This window comes from Oryza sativa, chromosome 7, assembly GCF_034140825.1.
Source record: "Oryza sativa Japonica Group chromosome 7, ASM3414082v1".
Classification (NCBI taxonomy): domain Eukaryota; kingdom Viridiplantae; phylum Streptophyta; class Magnoliopsida; order Poales; family Poaceae; genus Oryza; species Oryza sativa.
The window spans coordinates 2,561,274-2,583,958 of record NC_089041.1 but is presented as its reverse complement, the minus strand read 5'-3'; the positions used below and the strand labels follow the sequence as shown (position 1 = coordinate 2,583,958).

The 22,685-nt window shown below is 41.6% G+C and overlaps 1 long non-coding RNA gene across 1 annotated transcript; it reads left to right on the top strand.

The window, feature by feature from the left end:
* Positions 1 to 1,579: 1,579 nt before the first annotated feature.
* On the top strand, positions 1,580 to 2,814 carry LOC9270813 (uncharacterized). Its single transcript, XR_001547433.3, has 3 exons — positions 1,580 to 1,812; positions 2,412 to 2,476; positions 2,616 to 2,814. It is a non-coding gene; the product is annotated as an uncharacterized lncRNA (long non-coding RNA).
* The last annotated feature ends 19,871 nt before the right edge of the window (positions 2,815 to 22,685 follow it).

Here is a 22,685-nt window from a genome sequence, read left to right as displayed (position 1 = left end):
GACATTGGACGGTCAAGCCGGCGAGCTGGCGCCCGGCTAGCGGCCAAAACGACGACAGGAGGTGACGCCGGCGAGAGGAGGAAAAAGAAGAAAGGAAGAGGGAAAGGGGGCTTGCCTCCTTGCCGCTTTGGGAAAAGGAGGAGGGAGCGGGGGGGTGACGCGGCAGAGGGAGGAGGAGCTCTGCCTCCTCTCCTTGGAAGCTAGCGCGTGGAGGGGCGGGCCGAGTCGATGACGACGACGATGACGGTGGGGTGGTTTGGAGCGGGGGGACGACACGGGCGGCAGGCGCGGGCAGGCGCGGCAGAGGCTGACGGCGGCGGCGACCAGGCGGTCGGCCACCACGGCACGCGCGCGCGGAAAGCAACGTGCGACGCGGCGGTTTGAGCGGCGCGGCTCGGCACGCGTGCTGACTCGCGGGGCCGAGCGGCTGCGCGGCTACAGGTGCGGCAGGGCAGCGGGCCCGGGCGGCGCAGACGGCGCAGGCGCGGCACGGGCGGCGACCACGCGGGCGCGCGCACGCGAGCAACGGCGCGCGGGGGCCGATTTTGGGGCGGGGAGCTCTCTAGGGATGGCGGTGGGGAGAGGGAGAGCGAGGGGGGGCGCTCGGTGCGGCTTACGCGCACGCGCGCGCGGCGCGCGGGCAGAGCGAGGGAGAGAGGGAGAGAGAGAGAGAGAGAGGGGAAGATGGGCCGAGAGAGATTCGGCCCATCGAACCCGAGGGAGGCAAAATAGACTTTTGCGGAGGAATTGATTTGGGAAGGATTTGGATTCGGGATTGAACTCGACGATTGATCTGGGATTTAAGATCTGAGAAAGCACGGACACTAGACAACAAGCAAAGAAACAGATTTCGCAAATAGGATTTTTAAGAGATAATTTTTCCCGCTAGGCGCCACGACGGAACGGGCGCTACAGTCGGCTCGGTTGCGGGCTGAAGAACAAAATGGGCTGAAAAAGGCCCAAATAGAAAGGAAGATTTTTATTTAAATAAATGTTGAAATGATGTTTGTATTATTAAAATTAGCAATTAAGTTCGGAAATTCCAATAAAATTCCAAAGAGCGTAATTAATCGTGGGGAATTTAATAAAATTAATTCCAACCATATCATTTTATTTTTCACACTTACTTTACTTGTAAGCTAGTAATTTAATTATTATACACCTAGCTACTTAAAAAATACCCAGATATCTTAGGAAATTTGTATTTCAATTAATTACATAATGTAAATCTTTCTTAACTTTTCCTTAATTTTCTGGTCTTTATATTTCCCGTTGCAACGCACGGATACTTTTACTAGTAACAATAATAAAATTAAAATAGTTTTCACCTATTGCAATGTACGGATATTTTTTTTTGCCATTGATACATGAGAGCCATAAACTATCTTGCTTGTGTTGGAGGCTTGAAGCTGTAACGGATAATAATAATAAGAAGAAGAAGAAGAAAAAAAAAAAGAGAAAGGTGGGGCCCGCAAGGTAGGGGAAGGGGCCCATGGGCCAGGCCAGAAGAGGTCGGGTTCGGAGATCCCCATTACCACTAGTCCTACTGTACTTCGGTTACGGAGGAGATTTTTTTTCTAACAAATAAACTAATAATTATTATAAAGGGAACAGATCCCCGGTGGGGCGAAGACCGAAACCCTAGCCGCCGCCTCCGCCGTCGCCGTCGCCGTCGAAACCCTAGCCGCCGCCTCCTCCCGATCCGACCGTGTCGCCATGGCCATGCGCTCTCTCCTCACCAAGCTGCGGATCCCGGCGGCCGCTTCCCGCCGGACTCTCCCGCCGTTTCGCTCTTCATCCACCGCCCCTCAGGTTCGCTTCGTTCCCCTCGCTATTAACCTAATCAATCCCTTCTTTCTGATGATGTGCGATGATAATTGGCCCGTTCAATCACCACCTTCTCTTGTATCTCGCGGTTTGCACGCACATGTTCTAGCGATTCACCTCTCCGATTAGATTAGTGTTATTACCCCTAATGAACCTTTGGACCCTTAATTTCGTTCATTCAAATTATCCTATAGTACCTTGTGTGTTTTGTTGTCTCTGTGTTGGTTGACCTAATTTAACTCAAAATCTTTTATTTCCCCTGAGATGAACAAACCCCGATCTCTGTTTTTTTTCCCCTTCGAGATGAACAGATCGAGCTGTTTTTTATCAGTATTATCTACCAATAACAAGTACTAGCATTTACTGTCCTCATATGATACTCGCCGCGCTGGGCTTATTTTCTTCAGCTCTATTATGATCAAACCAGTGACTCTAACTTATGTTAGATGCAAACCTCAGTTATTTACCTGTACCTGTATATAGTCTCTTCCATCTGAGTTTATTAATTATTCGTAGTAATTGGTTTGTGTTTGACATTGCACCACCATCTGACTCTCTCTGTCTCTCTTGCCTTATATATATAGGCTAAGGGTAAGCTTAGCAGCACTGCTACTGCCCAAGATGGCACTCCAGTTCCTGGAGAGGGCAGGTATGGCGCTGATTCATGGTTCTAGTTCAGCATTAATATCTAATAATCATTTTTCTCCTTTTAATTTGCCAACATGCATGTTTAACTCTAGAGCTTGCGTCTCATGGCTTTTTTTTTTCATTTTCCCTCTGCCTGCAAGGCGCATACTTGAACAGATTATGGAAGAAGGGGACAAGCGCCAGGGGAAGCTGATGTGGTATGAAATCATTGGCAACTTCATCGCGTTCAATGCTACACTCTATACTGTCTACCTTCTATAATATGAATAGGTTCAGGAACAACTTTATTCAAATACTGTGATGCCATTTGGAGACATTTCAATGATGTTCGTTCCACCATTTCGAGGAGAATTCACAAATCTATTACTTCAACCTCATCATGAAACTACCACTACCGCAGCAGCTGAGCATCAGCTTCACGGCGTTTAGGTTTTTTAAAATTACATCGACATCTTAGTACTGATGTTTGAATATTTTACCATCGCTAGCACAGGTGACTGCATTGCAACGGAAAAGCTAAAATTACAATGAAATCATTATCTAAATCTCCTATGAAAACACATTCTTCACGGAATATAGCAATATGTAGACCAAATCGATCGGTTTATTTTAATGTTGCTCTTGATCCATTACAGATACTCGGTGTCACCACTCACCACCAGCGCGCAATGTAGAACAAGACTTGCTCGTATTGATGGTTGTCTTTGACAATTGACATGCTAGGTCAAGGCATCTAAAAGAGAATCAGTTTGCACCTACAACAATTTCTTTAGGCAAAACCTGGCTTAGTACCATTAATTGCACTCGAGTATTGTTAGTACTGATGTACTATAACACAAAGTAGAAAAATTAAGGCTGTGTTTAGATTCAGGGTGCAAAATTTTGGCGTGTCACATCGGATACACGGACACACATTTGAAGTATTAAATGTAGACTAATAACAAAACAAATTACAAATTCCGCCTGTAAACTGGGAGACGAATTTATTAAGCCTAATTAATCCGTAATTAGCAAATGTTTACTGTAGCACCGCATGGTCAAATCATGTAGCAATTAGGCTTAAAAGATTCGTCTCGTAAATTTACACGCAATTTGTGTAATTAATTTTTTTTCTATATTTAATACTTCATGCATGTGTCCAAACATTCGATGTGACATGGTAAAAAGTTTTTGCGTGGGAACTACACACAGGGGTGTGCCTACGTTATACTACCGGTGTCACAGGACACCGGGTAGATTATTCAAATCCTATATAAATTACACTATATTAATTAATATATTAGTCAATAATTAGATAGTTAGTATGTATTGGACCCCCGGTAATTTTTGTTCTGGGTTCGCCACTGACTACACAGGCCTAAGTTTTCTCGTGAAGCAACAAATCCTGAATTCCTGTATTACTTAATCCAAGAGATCTCCACGTAAATATGTCTATCTTTTTTAACTCACCATGTTGATCAGCCGCCATTCTTGATCTATCAAGAACCTTGTCATCAGGATGTCCTACTTGGAGCTCTTGACGATTGTTTGCCATACCACCTTAGTACAGTACAGGTCCTTGAGGTGTCTTTGTACTGAACATTACCCAGTACAGATGCATGATCTTCCTAGCTACACGGACCCTGCAGCCTGTATCCCGGTCATGTCGTCGATCTTGTATTTGCTTTCAAAAAACTGTATATACATACATGCATGCACAGACTTACATTGTGAATATACTGTGCATGATCTTGTATCTTTGTATTGGAGAAGACTGCCATACCATGCACAGGATTGATTGATTAGCTTGGTTTTTTTTTTCCTAGCTTAATTGCCATTGCAATTAATTCAACCATATATTGCAATTAATTCGATCTCCTGACCATCTCAACCTGCGAGGAAGAACTACTACTACTACTACTACTACTACTACTACTACTACTCGATCATCTCTCCGGCGCTGTGTGTGTCTCTCTCAGAACTAACGAATCGATCTGCTTGCTATAGCTATATATATAGACACACGGGCGATCGCTTGTTTTGCTTCGCGGGAGTCATTCCACGATGGCGCAACCAGCCGGGCGAACGAACGAACTGAAGGAAGCGGACGTTGGAAGCAGATTTCGACATGCATGACTCGATCAGTCTGCCGCGGGATGACTGAACAGAAGCTAAGATAATTTGATTGGGATGAAGTACTTTACCAGCCTCAAAAGAAGGTTTTGTCCTAAAATAAAACAATGGTACGAAAAGTAGCATAAAAGAAAATAATGCTTATGATAGAATGAATAATTCATTTGCCAAATGAAACATGGTATATAAGCAAACCTTGCAACATCACACAGGCAGGCAATCTCAGGAATACCCATGAGTACATTTCCTTCCACCAAATCACCATGGCCTGCCAGATTTGAGTGCAATCAACTTTCAGACATCTTCCAACATCTTCACGCTTTGGCCAGTTCAACAAGGTATGGTTCAAGTTCAATCAGATAAAGCACCCAAGACACAAAATACACTTCAAGATTAACTAACTATTCACTAAGTAGAAAATCCATCGTTGATGTCGCAGTCATGCGATGGCTGCTGCTGCACCCACAGCTTCACAGCATCTCCCACGGCCAGAAGTGAGGTCTTGAAGAACACCTCCAGATAACTCAGATTCTTGTAGATGGCTTCAGCTGGCGTTGCCCCTTCGAACCTCACAGCCACAAAGGTGCATACAAGCACCTGCATGCCTGCAAAGCCAAGTGATATAGTCGACTGTCGACGCCTAGTCTTTTCGAGGTAACTTGCGAGCATTTTCCCAATAAGGATTCTGTGATTAAAAAAGGAGGAGAGTTAGGCCTGGTTTACGGTGTGTTTAGTTCACATCAAAATTGGAAATTTGATTGAAATTAGAACGATGTGACAGAAAAGTTGAAAGTTTGTGTATGTAGGAAAGTTTTGATGTGATGGAGAAGATGAAAGTTTGAAGAAAAATTTGAAAACTAAGGCTTGGTTTAGTTCCCAAGTTTTTCTTCAAACTTCAAACTTTTCCATCACATCAAAACTTTCCTGCACACACAAACTTCCAACTTTTCCATCACATTGTTCCAATTTCAATCAAACTTCCAATTGTAGCGTTAACTAAACACACCCGTACACAAAGCATAGCAACAGATTAAATTCCTAAAAGATTGGACAGGACACGAGCAACTGCAGTCATACACAAACCACAACAAATGGGCAAACAGATCCTCAGCTTCGGATGATGATTTGTATTAAAAGCAGACGATTTTCAGCACGGTAAACATAAATTCAGAGGTTCAAATTTTGCTCATATCTCCCTGGCTCGCACTTGAAAAGAATTCTTATCTCCTAGCAAGACCTAGAACCAAGCATAAATTAAAGCAAAAGGTACAGAATGTCGAGCACACGTTCTGGGATAAACAAAATAAGCCCTTGTTTAGTTCTAGCTTTTTCGTCACATCAAACGTTTCTACACACACAAACTTATAACTTTTCCGGCACATCATTCCAATTTTTTTGAACTTTCAATTTTAGCGTGGAACTAAACATAGCCTAACTATTTATGTGAATAAAACAGAAAGAAACGCAAGAATTTATAGGCCTGGTTTAGTTCTTACTCCTGCTGAATGAAGAGGACTTTCATTGCCTTGATGATATCGTTGTCTGCGTACACACCCAGGTCTCCAGCTCCATCCTTCACAGCCTTGCTGGCCTTCACAGTGAGCACGCGAGGGCGAAGAAGAAGATGAAGGCGCCTCCACGACGGACATGTCGGCGGCGGTGGCCACCCGCGGCATGGTGGAACCATCGCCCCGGTAGATCCTTGCCAGGCGAGCCAAAGCGATGTGGGCCCTTTGGGATCCCACCATGACGCGTCGAAGCGCCACGGCCACCCCGACGATCTTGGCGCGCACGGCGGCGAGGACGGTCGACTTGCCGGTGGCGGTGGCGAGGCCCCTGCTGCAGACGGCAGCGAGGGCGGTCGACTTGGCGGCGGTGGCGGAGGCGGCGGTGGCGAGGCCCCTGCTGCAGACGGCGGCGAGGGCGGTCGACTTGGGGCCGGTGGCGGCGGCGGCGGTGGCGAGGCCCCAGCTGCAGCCTGCCGCGGCCGATGGAGAGCGCAGGGTGGGGGTGTTGCCGGGCAACAGCGGCAGCTTGGGCGCTGCAGGTCCGGCCTTGCTGCAGCTACCGGCGACGGTGGTGGCCCAGATGCAGCCTGCCGCGGCCGAGGGAGCGTTCTTGGTCTGCCGGTCGACGAGTTGGTGGTGGATGCTCCTCTTGGTGGCGGCAGCTGCAGGGCCTGGACGGAGGACGGTGAGCAGGGTCGAGGGCCGCCTCAACCTGCCGGCGATGAACCCGAGCATGGCGGCGGGGTGGATTCGCGGCGGCGCGGCGGGATGGAGACGGGAACCCTAGCGCGCGGCTTCGAGTGACGACACGAGACGAGAGGAAGGGTAGCTTTGCTGTGCGTGCTTGCTGTCAAACTCGCCACACGCGCTAATCACAATTACCACCCATCATTGTCTTAAACATTTTTTTTCTAATATTAGATTACTCCTACTGTACTAAATAGTACTCCCCCCGTCCCAAAATATAAGGGATTTTGAGTTTTTTGTTGCACTATTTTGACTACTCGTCTTATTCAAAAAATTTATGCAAATATAAAAAACGAAAAATTGTGCTTAAAGTATTTTAGATAATAAAGTAAGTCAAAAATAATAATAATTTTAAATTTTTTTAAATAAGACGAGTGTTCAAATAGTGCAAGCAAAAACTCAAAATCCCTTATATTATTGCTATTAAACCTTTGATGTTTGACAACATAGGAATATAAAATATACAGTAATGTAATTTCATGCCACAACAAACCCTTCCTATAGAAAATGAATCCACGTGATTTTTCCAAAAAAGGAAAAATGTTTGGTAGTTCCATAGGAAAAGGATAGGCATTGCGAGTCACACGGAAAGAAAAAACATGAGATCGATCTAAAGGAGCCATGTTAGTTGCCCTCCAAAATTTCATTGGAATAAGCCATTTCATAGGTTATCCTAGTCTTCCTTTGTTCCAATGAGCCATTCTGGAATATTTTCTAGCGCATTCATAATTCCTATTCTTTTTGTTGGTTCTAAAGGAGCCCTTGACTCCTTGAGGCAAGTGTGTAGTGACACACGAGTAAGTAAGGACATTAAATTCATATATTAGAGAATACCTTCAAGTGATGTTATATTAATGTTATAAGTATAATTAATGGAAGGTGAGAAATTGGTCAAAGTACAACAAACAAAGATCGTACGTAAACTAATACACTTGATATATTTTTGGGACGGGACGGAGGGAAGATGTGCTATTGTCGTATCGATCGAATTCCTGCTTTATATTTCAAACCTTAATCTTTTTCTTCTTTCTGTTAGTACTATTTTCTTTAAAAAAAATATTTATTTTTATTATTATATATATAGATGTATCCATGTTTGTAAAAATACCAAGGGTGAATTTAGGAGCCACACCCACAAAACTGGGTGGCTCGTTGGCGCATAATTAATTTAGTATTCTTTCCGTTCCAAAATGTTAAAACCTATTAGGATAAGTTCCATTTGAATTTGGATGGAAGAAGTATTATCTGTAAAGAAAACTTAAAAATAGGTTGGTGTGATTTTTTTAAAATCAAATTTTATGTAAATATTTTGTTGAAAGAAAAATGTACCGTTTTGTTTAAAACTAACGTGGGAGGTATAAAAGTGAGGTGAGGGTAGAAGTTGAGTGTATCCCTTCTTTAGATCTTAAAAAATTTTAGGCAAAAACGTCACATCAAATGTTTGGACACATGCATAGGGTATTAAATGTGGAAAAAAAAAACTAATTGCACAGTTTGTATGTGTAAATTGAGAGACGAATCTTTTAAGCCTAATCACACCATGATTTGATAATATGATGCTCTAGTAAACATTTACTAATGACAGATTAATTAGGCTTAATAAATTCATCTCGCAGTTTACAACGTGGAATCTGTAATTGTAATTTGTTTTATTATTAGTCTACGTGTTCGTATACTTTAAAAACTTACAAAGGTTCTATAGGCTGGCTGCCAGGCCCCTTTCCAAACACCACTTTAAGATCTTTCACCATAGCAAACACTGTTTTACCGCTGCGATGTTTTGGCTTCGTACGGTGGTCCGCCGTATGTTCAAAGTGCTTGCCTTTCTTCCGTACTGGGTGGTTTGCTGCAAGGAATCGATGATGACCCATGTACACAACCTTCCGACAGTGCTTAAGATACGTACTTTTTGTTTCATCCATACAGTGTGTGCAAGCCTTGTACCCCTTGTTGGACTGCCCGGATAGGTTGCTAAGTGCAGGCCAATCGTTGATGGTTACGAACAGCAGCGCTCGTACGTTAAACTCCTCCTGTTTGTCCTCGTCCCACACGGGGACACCTTCCTTCTTCCACAACAGTTTAAGATCTTCGACCAGTGGTCTTAGGTATACGTCGATGTCGTTACCAGGTTGCTTGGGGCCTTGAATAATAATCGGCATTATTATGTACTTCCTCTTCATGCATAGCCAAGGGGGGAGGTTGTAGATACACATCATAACGGGCCAAGTGCTATGGCCGCTGCTCATCTCTCCAAAAGGATTCATGTCATCCGCACTTAAACCAAACCGTATGTTTCGTACGTCCTTTCCAAAGTCTTTAAATTTTCTGTCGATGTTTCACCACTGCGAACCATCGGCGGGGTGTCTCAGCATCCCGTCCTGTTGACGTTCTTCAGCGTGCCAACGCATCATTCTAGCATTCCCCTTGTTTCTGAACAAACGCCTTAGCCGTGGTATTATAGGGAAATACCACATCACCTTAGCAGGAATTCTCTTCTTCGTTAGCTGCCCGTCAACCTTACCTGGATCATCTTGTCTAATCTTGTATCGTAGTGCTTTACAAATAGGGCATGCTTCTAGGCTCTCGTACTCCTCACCGCGATATAGGATACAATCATTCGGACATGCGTGAATCTTCTGAACTTCCAGTCCTAGAGGGCAGACTATCTTCTTAGCCTCGTACGTTGTCCCGGGTAATTTGTTTTCCTCCGGAAGAATGTTCTTGACGAGTTTCAATAAATCGCCAAATGCCTTGTCACTAACACCATCTTTTGCCTTCTATTGTAAGAACTTCAGAGTGGTATCCAACTTTTTGTGCCCCTGCTCGCAACCTGGGTACAACGACGTTCTGTGGTCCTCTAACATCCGCTCCAATTTATGGGACCCCTTTTCACTTTCACAGTCCTCCTTTGCGTCCTGCAACATCTGACCAAGATCATCTGCAGCGTCATTATCGCCAGCATCCCTGTCCACCTCGTCCGTTTGATTTTCTTCAAATCCAGCGTACTGAGCCCAGTCGGGAATGTTCTCGTCCTCCGCTTCACCTTCTTCCATTTCAACCTCTTGCTCACTGTGGGATGTCCAACAATTATAGCTTGGCATGAACCCCAACTCAAACAAGTGGAAATGAATAGTCCTGGATGCAGAATATTCCTTCTGGTTCTTACACTTATTGCATGGACAACAAATAAAACCGTTACGCTTGTTAGCTTCGGCCACTCTCAAAAAATAATGCACGCCCTCGATAAACTCTTTGGACCGCCGGTCAACGTACATCCATTGCCGATCCATCTACATGAAATGAAAAAAAATTGTACATAAATAAATTTTCGTACAATAATGACAGTCAAACAGTAATGATAAAATAATTAAAAACTCTTTCGACAAGCAATTCTTATTAACAATTTTTGAAGTTCTAAACTAATATTAATGTTGTACTTCTCTTAATTTTCAATTTAGTTTGTTTTCTATTTTTTAAGTAATTTTCATCATATTTTAAACTATGAGAATAAAATTTCTATATATTCTTCTTCCCCACACAAATTTTCTCTCTCATCAACTTACAACAAAGTTTTGGAGAAAAAAAATGTGTGAAACATAGCTCCAAAAGTAATATAACAACAAAAAAAAATCTTGGATGATGAAGTTACTAACCTTTTAGACACCTCCGATTTGTATATAATCACTAAAAGAATTTCACAACATATTTTGGCATGACCTCCCCTCTTTCTTTGAGAAATTTTGAAGCTTGCTCTCGGGCTGGAGGAGGAAGAAGGCATATATAAAGGGGGGGATCTTTAGTCCCGGTTGGTAACACCAACCGGGACTAAAGATCCCGGGGGCCCTGACAACGTCTGACATCTCTACAACTGGGACTAAAGATGATCTATACCAACTGGGACTAAAGATCACATATGACCGTTGTAGCCACCAATCAGGACTAAAGATCCGGTTTTAAATGGATCCGGGATTATTGTGGATTTCGGCCGACCGACCAAAGATGGTTTCTCCACCAGTGCTTGCTCCGTCTCCACCCACCCTTTCCTCTTTCGCTCTCCGCCTACTCCGCTTAGGGCAGTAGCAATGCAAAGCCATCCTTCTGTGTCTTCTGTTATTCCCTACTATCGCCGTGTTTAGATGCTGTAAAAATTTGGCTAATTTTCTTTTATGTACACAGACACATATTTTAAGTATTAAACGTAGACTAATAACAAAACAAATTACTGATTTCGACTGTAAACTGTGAGATGAATCTTTTGAGCGTAATTGATCCGTCATTAGCACATGTATGTTACTGTAGCACTTATGGTTAATCACGATGTAATTAGACTTAAAAGATTCGTCTCACGATTTATAGTTGGACTGTGCAATTAATTTTTCTTTTTGTTCACATTTGATGCTCCATACATGTGTCCAAACATTTGATGTGATGAAAAAGTTGGAATCTAAACACAGCTTATACACAGTGGGCGTTATCTGTTTTGGCACAATGCAAGTTACCAAGGTTAGCATTGATATCCCAGGCCAAGGAATATGTTCCCCAACTACCCCTTTGTTCTCCTCGACGCATCGCCTCCCCACCCACTTCATCTCCCAATCCCCCGCTTTTTCCCCCAGTTCGTGATGATGCTGCTCCGACGGAGACGGCGGCGGCAGCGGCGGCGGTGATGGTGGTGAAGGTGTGCGACCACGACGGGGCCCAAGGAACGGTTCTTTCGACGGCCGCCGGCACGGCGGCCGCACACGCCTCAGGCGAGTCCTGCAACTGCCGCTACGTCGGCTGCCTCGCCACGTCCTCGCCGCCCTGCCATTGCTTCTCGTCGCGGTCTGCGGTCTGCCCCTGGGACTTCTCCAGCAGAGACAGCGAGGCGGGAGCGAGGTCACACATGGAGCCGAACTAGCGTGAGAGGAATAGAGGAATACCTCTCTCTTTTTCTTTCTTATCTCATGTCCTAGCTCTCCCCTCCTCCTAGATCCAGTTCTCCCCTCTCCCTCAACATCTTCTTCCTCTTTCAATTCGACGGGAGGGGTAGCGGCCGCGGCAAGGGGAGCCCGTGGGCAGAGTTTCTCCCACAGTTGGCGGTAGCAGAGCTCGGGTCGTGGGCGGCGGATGATGTGCTATTTTTTGGTCGTGTGGATGTGTGCCGATGGAGGTGAACCAATGCGATGCAATTCGCTGAGATGCCGGCTGGTGCGGCTGTGCAAGCCGCTCATATATTCTCCCTTCGTCTCATAATGTAAGGTATTTTGACTTTTTGTTTATACTGTTTGACCATTCGTCTTATTAAAAAAAATTTAGAATTATTGTTTATTTTATTTGTGACTTATTTATTATCCAAAGTATTTTAAGCACAACTTTTTATTTTTTATATTTGCATAATTTGGTCAAACAGTGCAAGAAAAAAAATTAAAATTTCTTATATTATAGGACGGATGGAGTATGTCAGGGGACGTCGATCAAAGTCCGACCCCGTGCAAACAGCTAGTAGTAGATGATCTCGTGCATGTGCACCGTGCACGCGTACGGGGTGGCGGCGGTTATTTTGTTGAATTGAATCGCCCCTTGCCGAGCTGACCGACGTCTCTGCCATAGTGCCATCCGCGACGATATATCGATCGGCGGCAAGGCCGTCTCCAGATATTTGGGGCCACCGAACGAAATGCTAATTGGATCCTAAATTTTGAAAATTTTATATAACTAATATAAACAAAGCATACTTTCAATCAACTATATAACTTTAATATGTGTTATTTTATACAAATATTAATGCTAAAAGAGAAAAGGTAGTACTACTGATCTCATGTTGTACTGAAAAGTGAAAAGCATCATCCTTCTAGTGTTTCTTGGAATGAAATCTTAAATTATATCTTCATAATTAATATCGAGATTGAGCTGCTGCATCTAGCCTGTCTCTTCCTACGTTTTTCAGCACCTGAATCATACTTTCTGTTTCTAGAAGTGATGAAGTGATGAGGAATTAAAGCAATTGAGGAAATAAAAGCCTTCCTGAGTTCCTGTTTTATAAACAAAATAAAGAAAAAGACATATGTCGTATACATACATACATACATACATACATACATACAGTATACACACTTGATTAGAGAATCAGAGATGACTAGATAAGATGAGATCAGATGAAAGTCTAGTTCGTTCGTCAAATTACTTGATGATCAAACTCCCTTTGATTCATAGAATTGGAAAAGGATTTTCATAGGATTCAAATTTCTATGGATCTTTTTTCTACATGTCCCTTTGATTTATAGAAAAGAAAGGAAACTACAATCCTATGCTTTCCATTTCATAGGAAAAATAGCAAGAGATGTGACCTCTTTGTGAACTTTTCTTTATTTTTCCTATAGCACTATCAAAGACTCCTATTGTTTTTCTTGTGTTCGCTAATTCCTATAGGATTTGAGAAACCTACTACTTTAATTCTTGTGTTTTTTTTTATTCCTGTGTTTTTTCTATCCTGCGAATCAAAGGGCCCTCAGTCTGGTTGCCAGGGGCGCCCTCGCCGGCTCGCGCTTGCTGGTTGCCGGCTTGCCGCGCGCGACCGCATGCCGGAGTTAGCCACGCCGCCGCTGCCGCTCGATCGGCGCTCGCCCGCTCGATTGGCCGGCGATTGTTGTGCTGTCTGCCTGCGCGTGCGCTGCAGCCTCGCGTCCTCCCTGCCTCGGCTGCTCAGTCCATTGTCCACGCCTCCATGGCCATCCAACAGACCAACACAGCAACTTAACACTAAACGCTCGCGAGTTGGAGTCGGTGAATCGCGGCGACGCCTCGACTAACGCATGCATGCTGCGAGCGATCACCAATCACCGCGCGCTTGAGATGAAAACAAGGCAACTACGCTCGCGAGACGCGACGCGACGCCTCGGACTGCAAACTTCCGCCGTTCTCGCACACCCCCATCGACGGCCCTGATCGGCGGTCGATCTGGTGGCTGTGGTGCACGGCGATCCAGCGACGCCGCGCGACTCGGGTCTCCAGCCTCCAACTGCCACTACCCGACCGACAAAACCTCGGACTCGTCTCCTGCGAAAAGCTAATTAATCCCTCGGTAAAAAAAAAATTGGATGTGACATATTCTTGTATATACAATGAATATGGATAAATGACTAGTTTAGTTTCCAACTTTTATTTTTAAACTTTCAACTTTTTCATCACATCAAAACTTTCCTACACACAAACTTCCAACTTTCCGTCACATCATTCTAATTTCAATCAAACTTTCAATTTTGTCGTGAACTAAACACTCTCGTATATTGGTTTTTTATACTAAATCCGTCCTAAAATGTAAACATTTTTAGCTATAAATTTAAACATTTACATTTTGGAACGGAGGGAGTAACATATGATCTTGAGCATCAAGCACGTAGGAGTACTGGAGTAGTAAGCTGGCGAAGAACCACCGATCGAGGATCTGCTTGAGTTCACGCCCGCATGCAGTCACCGTCTAGCTTGACGTAGGGTTTACCAGACCTTACGAAATTTTTTTTTTAAAAAAAGTAAATCGGACTTACCAAGCCAAATATCACTTGGTTTAATTTGCGATTATGCTTTAAAAATCAAATTGAATTTTAATTTGTCGATAATTAAATTAGTTTTTTTTCCCATGCACGCACTGTCCTGCGTTAGGTTAATATTATACTGTCGCTCGGCGTCGTTCAGGAATTAATTCGTTGTCCTCTCGAACGAATAATTTCTTTACGTCTGATGCAACGACATACAATATTAATGAGAGAGATGCCTGCATATAATTACTTATACTGACCGGAGGATCTGGTCTCTGTTTTTCACTAGTAAAAGAGATTATCATGGACAACCTTTTTTTTCGTAGGTGCCAGGCGGGGCTAAAAATTTTTTTTTGGTTCCCAGTAATATAAAGACCAATTATGAAAATTCTTTTTCTCAGGTGAACCTATTAAGAGGCCCGCCTAGCTGCAAGGTCAACCTCTCGTCCTCTCTTCCCTCTCAATATTTTTAAAAGTTAATAAGTCACCCATACTTATATCCTCAGCTCCTCTCTCTCTCCTGCTCACAAACTCATCACCTGCTCTTTCTCGCATGGTAGTTTGAATAACATGCTAATGAAAACTATGGTAAAATATATATCTTAGTTAGAAACTAACAGGGGCCTAAGTATTGGGTGCATGGAGACTATAAATATAACTATCTCATTTGAAACAAATAGAAAAAAAATGCTTAAGACTTTTAGATGGAGAAAGTACTGACATAGCACCTACTCTTATTTGCTATAGTAATTTGGTTTAGCACACATTAATTAAGGCCTAGTTAAAATGCATGATCTATACTCCTTTAAAATCAGTAATTTGTGGTGGGAGCGAATCTGCCATTCCACCTAATTTCATTGCAAATTTTACAACTCACCTCTTCAACTTTTTAATACTAAGAATCAATCAAATCTAAATGGGACATATAAAATCGAATTGAAGTAATCATTCCCAATAGGAAAAAGATGTGTAACCCACACTATTATCGTAAATTTTCTTTTATCCATATCAAAACACCGAAAACACACAGAGTTGAAGTACTAGCATGAGTGTGTTTCATCAACTCTACAATATTAATTAAAAACACAGAAAAAACGAGAAGAGGTGCCTTGGTTGCATCACTGACAAATTGAATTAGAAGAAAGTTTTCATAAGGGTTTAATCTCTTGCTTATTTTTCTATGAATTTGAGTAGGAACACGATCCAATAAAAAATTTTCTGTCATGCATGTTTTCTATGAATCTTAGGTGTATCTAGAAAAAAGACCAGAAAATTTAAATCTACTCAAAATCCTTTGGCTGTGTTTAGTTACACATCAAAATTGAAAGTTTAAAGAAATTGAAATGATGTGACGGAAAAGTTAGAAGTTTGTGTGCGTAGAAAGTTCGATGTGATGAAAAAAATAAAAGTTTGAAGAAAAAAAAGTTGAAATCAGGACCTTTGCCAAATCTTTCATTTCAAATGCTCACAGTAGCAATAAAATATTGCATGAATGTTCATGTCAAGTTTATACTCATCACACGCACAGTAATCTAGTCAGACATGCATACCTTGAGCAGCTGCCCCCTGCCCTGCATGGTGACTGGAGTAATAGAGGGGTGTTTAGATTAGGGGTGGAAAGTTTTGGAGTATCACATCAGATATACGGGCACATATTTAAAGTATTAAACGTAGTCTAATAATAAAACAAATTACATAATCTGTCTGTAAATTGTGAGATGAATATATTAAGCCTAATTAATTCGTTATTAGCAAATGTTTACTGTAGCACCATATTATCAAATCATGAAACAATTAGGCTTAAAAGATTCGTCTCGTAAATTAGTCGCAATTTATGTAATTAGTTATTTTTTAGCCTATATTTAATATTTTATGCGAGTATTCAAACATTCCATGTGATAGGGTAAAAAAATTTGAGAGGGATTTAAACAGGGCCTAGATGATGATGAGTGTGGCAGACAAGAGTGGATCTGATATGGGTGCCACAGTGGCTATAAGCTCCCTTGGGAGTTGTTGCTTGCTTGCTTCGGTCGGATGATTGATTTACACCATGCCCTAGCCCTGCCCAAGCATATGCCTATTGCTAGTCACTCTACTCCGAGAGCGAGCAAGCAACAATTCGTGTAAAAATCTATCGCGCTAGTGAGGCCTTGTTTATATAAAAAAAAATTTCTCAAAAACATCACATCAAATATTTAGACATATACATAGGATAATAAATGTGAGAAAAAATCAATTGCACAGTTTACATGTAAATTACGAGACGAATCTTTTGAGCCTAATTAGTAATTACGCAATGATTTGATAATGTAATGCTACAGTAAACATTTGCTAATAACGGATTAACTAGGCTTAATAAATTTGTCTCACAGTTTACAGGCGAATCTGTAATTTGTATTATTAGTCTACGTTTAATAATTTAAATATGTGTCCATATATCTAAAAACTTTAAGCCGAATAAAAGTGAACACACCCTTACTCCTTAGAGTCTACTCTACTATGTGGCTCGCCATGCTCCAATGCGTCATGACTATAGGAACTAGCAATAGATTTCGTACGAAATTACGAATACTAGTAGCGAAGCTCGTTCTAGCTGTTCCTTAATTTGGATTTGGAGGATTTCTCATGAAAACTTTAGATTATTGGAGTTCACAAGGATTTTATACTTGCATGCACGCTCTTTTGGACTAGAAGAATAATGCCCTGTTCTTTCTATATATTTCGTCGGATTATATTTTATCCACAGTTCTAGAAATATGTTTTCTTAGAAAAAAAAACTTTCTCTACCGTATCGTTGGGATTAATTTTTCTATACTATACAAATTTATTTACAAAAATATATAATTTATCTCTATTATCAAATAGATAATCCGATGTAATAATTCGGTAAATAATATGGGCCTAAGCTTGATAAAGCTTATGAAATAGTTTAATTTCCTACCCTTTCATTTCAAAGGAAAACAAAGTTTATTTCGTGCGAACCATCCAGCGTCATTACCTCAAATATTCTTGTGTTTCAAAAATCATGTGGGCTTCTGATCGTTTTGCCTGTGACTCAAATTGCAGAAAAACAGCATGTACACAATTAAAAAAAATTGCAGGGTAAATTTTGTAAATCAACTAAAAATATCGAGTTTTAAAATTTAAATTTTAGCCACGGCTGATAAGTACTCCCTTCATCCCAAAATATTATAATTTGTAGCCCTTAAGGTTTGTCCTAAATATAATAAATTATTCACAATATTCTCTTCCCACCAAATCACAACCTATTTTTCACCTACCTCCTCTTCTCATACATTTATAACATTTTCCTATTTAATTTTACGTACTTTCTTAATACCATATCCAACTCTAAAAATCTTTATATTCTGGAATAAGCAGCAGAAAGCAAAACAACGAGGACATTGGTATTCAAAAAAGCATGGCATTTAATTCCTGCATTTTTCTATTCATTTTTTTAATAATGGAATGAGTCAGCCTTTGCTCAAGAGCTACAGCCAACTATTACAGAATTCACACAAAAGAAACTCACACCTAAAGTTCACAATTGCAAAAACAAAACAAATGGCAAGCACAAACTAGTAGACACCAACACAAGATAAAGATCCTATAACTATAGAATTTTATTAGAGAACCTCCATCCAAAGTTGGCAAAAAGTTACATGATCGTCGTCTCAAATTTACGACTTACATCATTTATAAAAAAAAATTACATTTTCCTATTCATGTTCCTGTGAATCATGCATTACAAAGAAGCTCTCAAACATGTACATTATCTATTACGGAGTGTTTAGATTTTAGGCGAAGTCTCTTCTCTAAATAAATTATCCTAACAAAAAGAATAAAAAAATACATGAAATAAACTTATAGTCACTCATAAAAACTTTAAAAATACATGAAAAGAGAATTTCAATAAAATAAAACCATATATAATAGATAAATTGTAACTTAAAAGAACCGAAGCTAGCTAGCCCGCCCATGAAATCTAGCAATTCCCTAGGATATTTTTATTTTAAAAAAATCGGTGTTCCATGTTCACGCTGGGCTCTAGGGTTGAAAAAAAAAACAGGAATAGATAAAACATACGAATATGGTAAGATTGTGGATGTAAAGCGGTCACTACTACAGAAAGGGACATATAATTAAGTCGGCACTATAGGTGATGGAAATGGTATAACCTTCGTCCTAAACATGTGCCCGCAAGGACACCAATGGCAAGAATCAGCACCTAAGAGCCCACAAGGACACCAATAGCAAGAACCGGCACCTTTGTATATAAATAGGTGCCGGTTTTTAATTGGAACTGACACATATTTTTTGTCAGAGAAAGATGCTGGTTCCAGCTAAAAACCGACACATATATGACTGTCAGTCATAGGTGTTGTTCCGAGCTGATAAATCGACACTTTTATGCGGATTGAGCCAATCTTATCCAATCGAATCAAACGAACCTTTTTTTTCGCCACCCTTACTTTTTTTGTCTCCCTTATCTCCTCCTTTTCTTCACCCACACATCTTTGTCTTTTCGCCTCTCTTTTTCTCCGCCTTCTCTCTCTCCACCGGCATGGAGGCGGCGGCTGCTCCCCCTACCCGGTGTTGCGGCAGCGGCTGCTGCTGCTCCCCCTCCCTGGCGTGGCGGTGGCTGGTGCTGCTTCCTCCCTCCCCCTCCCCCCAGCGTGGCGATGGCAGCTGCTACTGCTCTCCCTTCCCGGCGGTGCTGCTCCCCCCCTTCCCTGACATGGAGCCGACGGTGGTTCTCACCAGCATGGCAACAATTTGATTTGTGAATATTTTGTGGGGATTTTATGATTTGGGATGTTGATTCAGTAACCACTGAAGGAAAGGAATTGCTTCCTATGATTTGCCTATGGCCAATTCCTGCATCCAAAGGCATGAACAGTAAAACATCCTATGGGATTTGCAATCCTATCTTGTTCCATCAAAAAAGGACCTTGGTTGAAAATGGCATCTTAATTCTCCATTCTCTGGCTCTATATTTGTGAAGTCACGTATTCACGAAAATGTCATCAGGGGCTCCTTTTGAACAATGGGAAACTAAGGAATTTTGGAGAACTAGATTCCTATGGAAAAATTTCGTATGTGCTCCTTTGGAACAAAAGAATATGTCTTCCAAATCATTTAAAGTCCCTATGAAATGGGCCATTTCATATGTAGGAATTTCGAAAGAAAACTAGCATTATCATATTTTCTTATTCCTATGGCACAAAGTTAACTTTGTAACTTTTTTCGCTGTGTCATCCAAACAACAGTTTCGAAGCATTCCTATATATATTATTAATGTCCATAAGAATTCAATTAGCATAACACTTTTTCCCCGTGTCTTTTATCTTTCTTTGTTTTTAGAATACCGTGTTCTAAATGAGCCCTACATGTCTAAAACTAGCTTGTAGGAGGCATATCCTTATAATCATTAAACATGGTGAATCGTTAAATGACTTAAAAATGCTACAAAATGAATCAAAAAGAGAAAAAACATATACTAAAATTATGTTTTTAAAGTTTAAGTTTTAGCTATTGAGCAATCGTCTAGCGTGGCTGGCCTCGGCCAGAAACAAGCTGCCATACATAGTCTGCTCCTCGTACTCTAGGGCTACCTAGGGGAGGACAGGAGGAGTACGTGGTGGGATCCTCTGTGCAGTTGAGTCACTTACATGTGGACCATAGTAAAATGGGACCCACATATCAGTGACTCAACTGCATATGCAGTAAGTCAGAAGATCTGCTTTCGGAGGAGTACTAGCAGCAGCTATAGGCCACCTCCCCCCACCCATCCAAAAAAATAAAAATAAAATCGGCCGTATCTACAGGTACTGCTAGTCTACTACTACTCCAACTAGTTCCATGCATATACAGACTAGTATCCATACTCTACCAGCTTGTTAGTAGTAGTATGTTCTCTCTCTTTTTTTTTTCTTTTTTCCCAATTAGTTTCATACCCTTAACTTTAGTCTAGATTTACAAATTAATTAGTATTTCCTCCGTTTCATATTATAAGACTTTCTAGCATTGTCCATATTCTATAGATGTTAATTAATCTAGACATAACATCTATATGAATATGGACAATGCTAGAAAGTTCTAGACATAACATCTATATGAATATGGACAATGCTAGAAAGTCTTATAATATAAAACGGAGGGAGTACTGCTTAATTAATTGCACATGCATAGAATTTCCCGTTCCTCTACTTGAATCTTCGTGTACCTCCCCAAACGGAGACAACCATTATTATTATTATTATTACTAGGTGATTCCCCGTGCTTTACTGCAGGAATTACTAACCATTTCTCAATATATTTTTTCAACAATCAAGCTAGAAGTAAAAAGGAAAAAAATAAATATTAGGGTTTTTCCATACATATCATGAAACAAACAAATGATACCCGTTCTTTAATGTGAAGCATATTGATAATTATATGTTAAATATTATAGAAATAAAAAATAAATTTGTTAAAATATTGTGCAAATGATATGAGGGGTGATGATTGGATATACTTGCATGTTAATTTGTAGAATTGAATAAATTGTAGATGATGTTGTATGCTTGCATGAGGTTAAATATGTAATTATTGCTAGTAGATGATGATGTGGCATGGTTGCATGTTGAGCTTTAGAGATGATTGGGTATGCTTGCATGTTGATTTGTAGAATTGAATAAATTGTAGATGATGTATGTTTGCATGAGGTTAAATATGTAATTATTGCTAGTGGGTTATGATGTGGCATGGTTGCATGTTAAGCTTTGGACTTAGCGGGCTATAGCTTTATAGAAAGTGTTATAAAACCAGCCCCGAAATTAACATCGGTAGCTAAACGTGGAAGAAGCGCCATAGGAGATCCAAACACAATGACGACACCGAGGCACGATATTTGGTAATGGAGTTCAACCAAGGCCTACATCTCTGGGGCACTGGTTACGAGCGCTCCTCCCCGATCAGCATATACAACGTATCAGAGTTACAATGACTCACGGCTGGACGCTGCCAGCAGCCGCTCCCTCTCGCTATACTAAGTCGCCATGCGGTTACAATAGGCACCCCTCTCTATTTAAGAGAGACCCTAGGAGAGAGTCCGACTCTTACTCTAGTCCTAATACCTATTACAACTCCAAGTCCTAAACTGTAGCTGACTTTGTACACATATTCGACACAAACTCTAACAAACTCCACCTTGGCGAATATGCCATGCCAACCTGAATTTGTTCCTTGCGCGAACCTCCGTGTACCCGGACTTGAGTCGATCCTTTTTCGCCACTCACGCATTTCTACCCCGACAAGCCTCTACCAGGCTCACCGTAAACAAGAGACTTCACTATCCTTGCGATTTCTTCCTTTTGACTCCACCTGCAACAGTGCTCCACCTTCTCTCGTATCACCACAGTTGTCTTGCCAAGCGAAATTGAATTCCTTCCTAGCTTTCACATCATAGACTTCTTAAAGACCATGTTCAACTCCATCTACCGTCTTAAATTTGACTTGATCTAATCCATGGCCAGATAACCCACGTCACCACCAAATAGATAAATCAAACTCACCAGACTTGAAGAGAACCCTTTCTTCCTTGTCGTCTTATGAACCGAGCTAATAAATCTAACATCCATGCTTTCCCGCATCCGTAGACTGAATTCCTAATAATCTGGGAAAATCACCGTTGCTTTGAATCATCCGAAGAAATTACCACCATAGCGCTCACTCTTCCTCTTCAGCGACGCATATTTCATATATCCCCATCATGCAAACCCCACAGATCCTGGATATATCCTGTACTGCCAAACAGTCCGTTGATACCCTTAACGTTTTCACCCGTTGTTGTCCAGGATTTTTCCTTCACACACCTTTGCCACACTCCTGCCCCACCACAGCCTTGCCTTCGAATCATAATGCAGAAGCCCTGATGCACAGTTATTTTTGTTGTCAATCCATGATCTCAATCTAGCCCTAGACGAAATGTCCATGTGAGTGATCAACTCGGCTTGGTGAACGAGTCCCATTGAAATACGTGTCCAATCCCAGCCACCTAGCCTCCGTGCTGATCTCCACGTCCATCACGACTCCAAGTTGAGAAGCAACTCCGCAACCGAATCGACCTCCAACAGCTACACAAACTGTACATCATCCGCGACCCTGATTCGATCCGATACCAAGAACTTGCTGCTCCATGCATGGACCTAAGCACAATGGGCCTCCCTGCCGCGCGCATGCACCTATGGATCATTACATGCATTTAACTAATGTACCAGCATGCATGCATGCAAAATTAGTTAACCATGCATCGCTAATCATGCATGACAGCATATCACCGTGC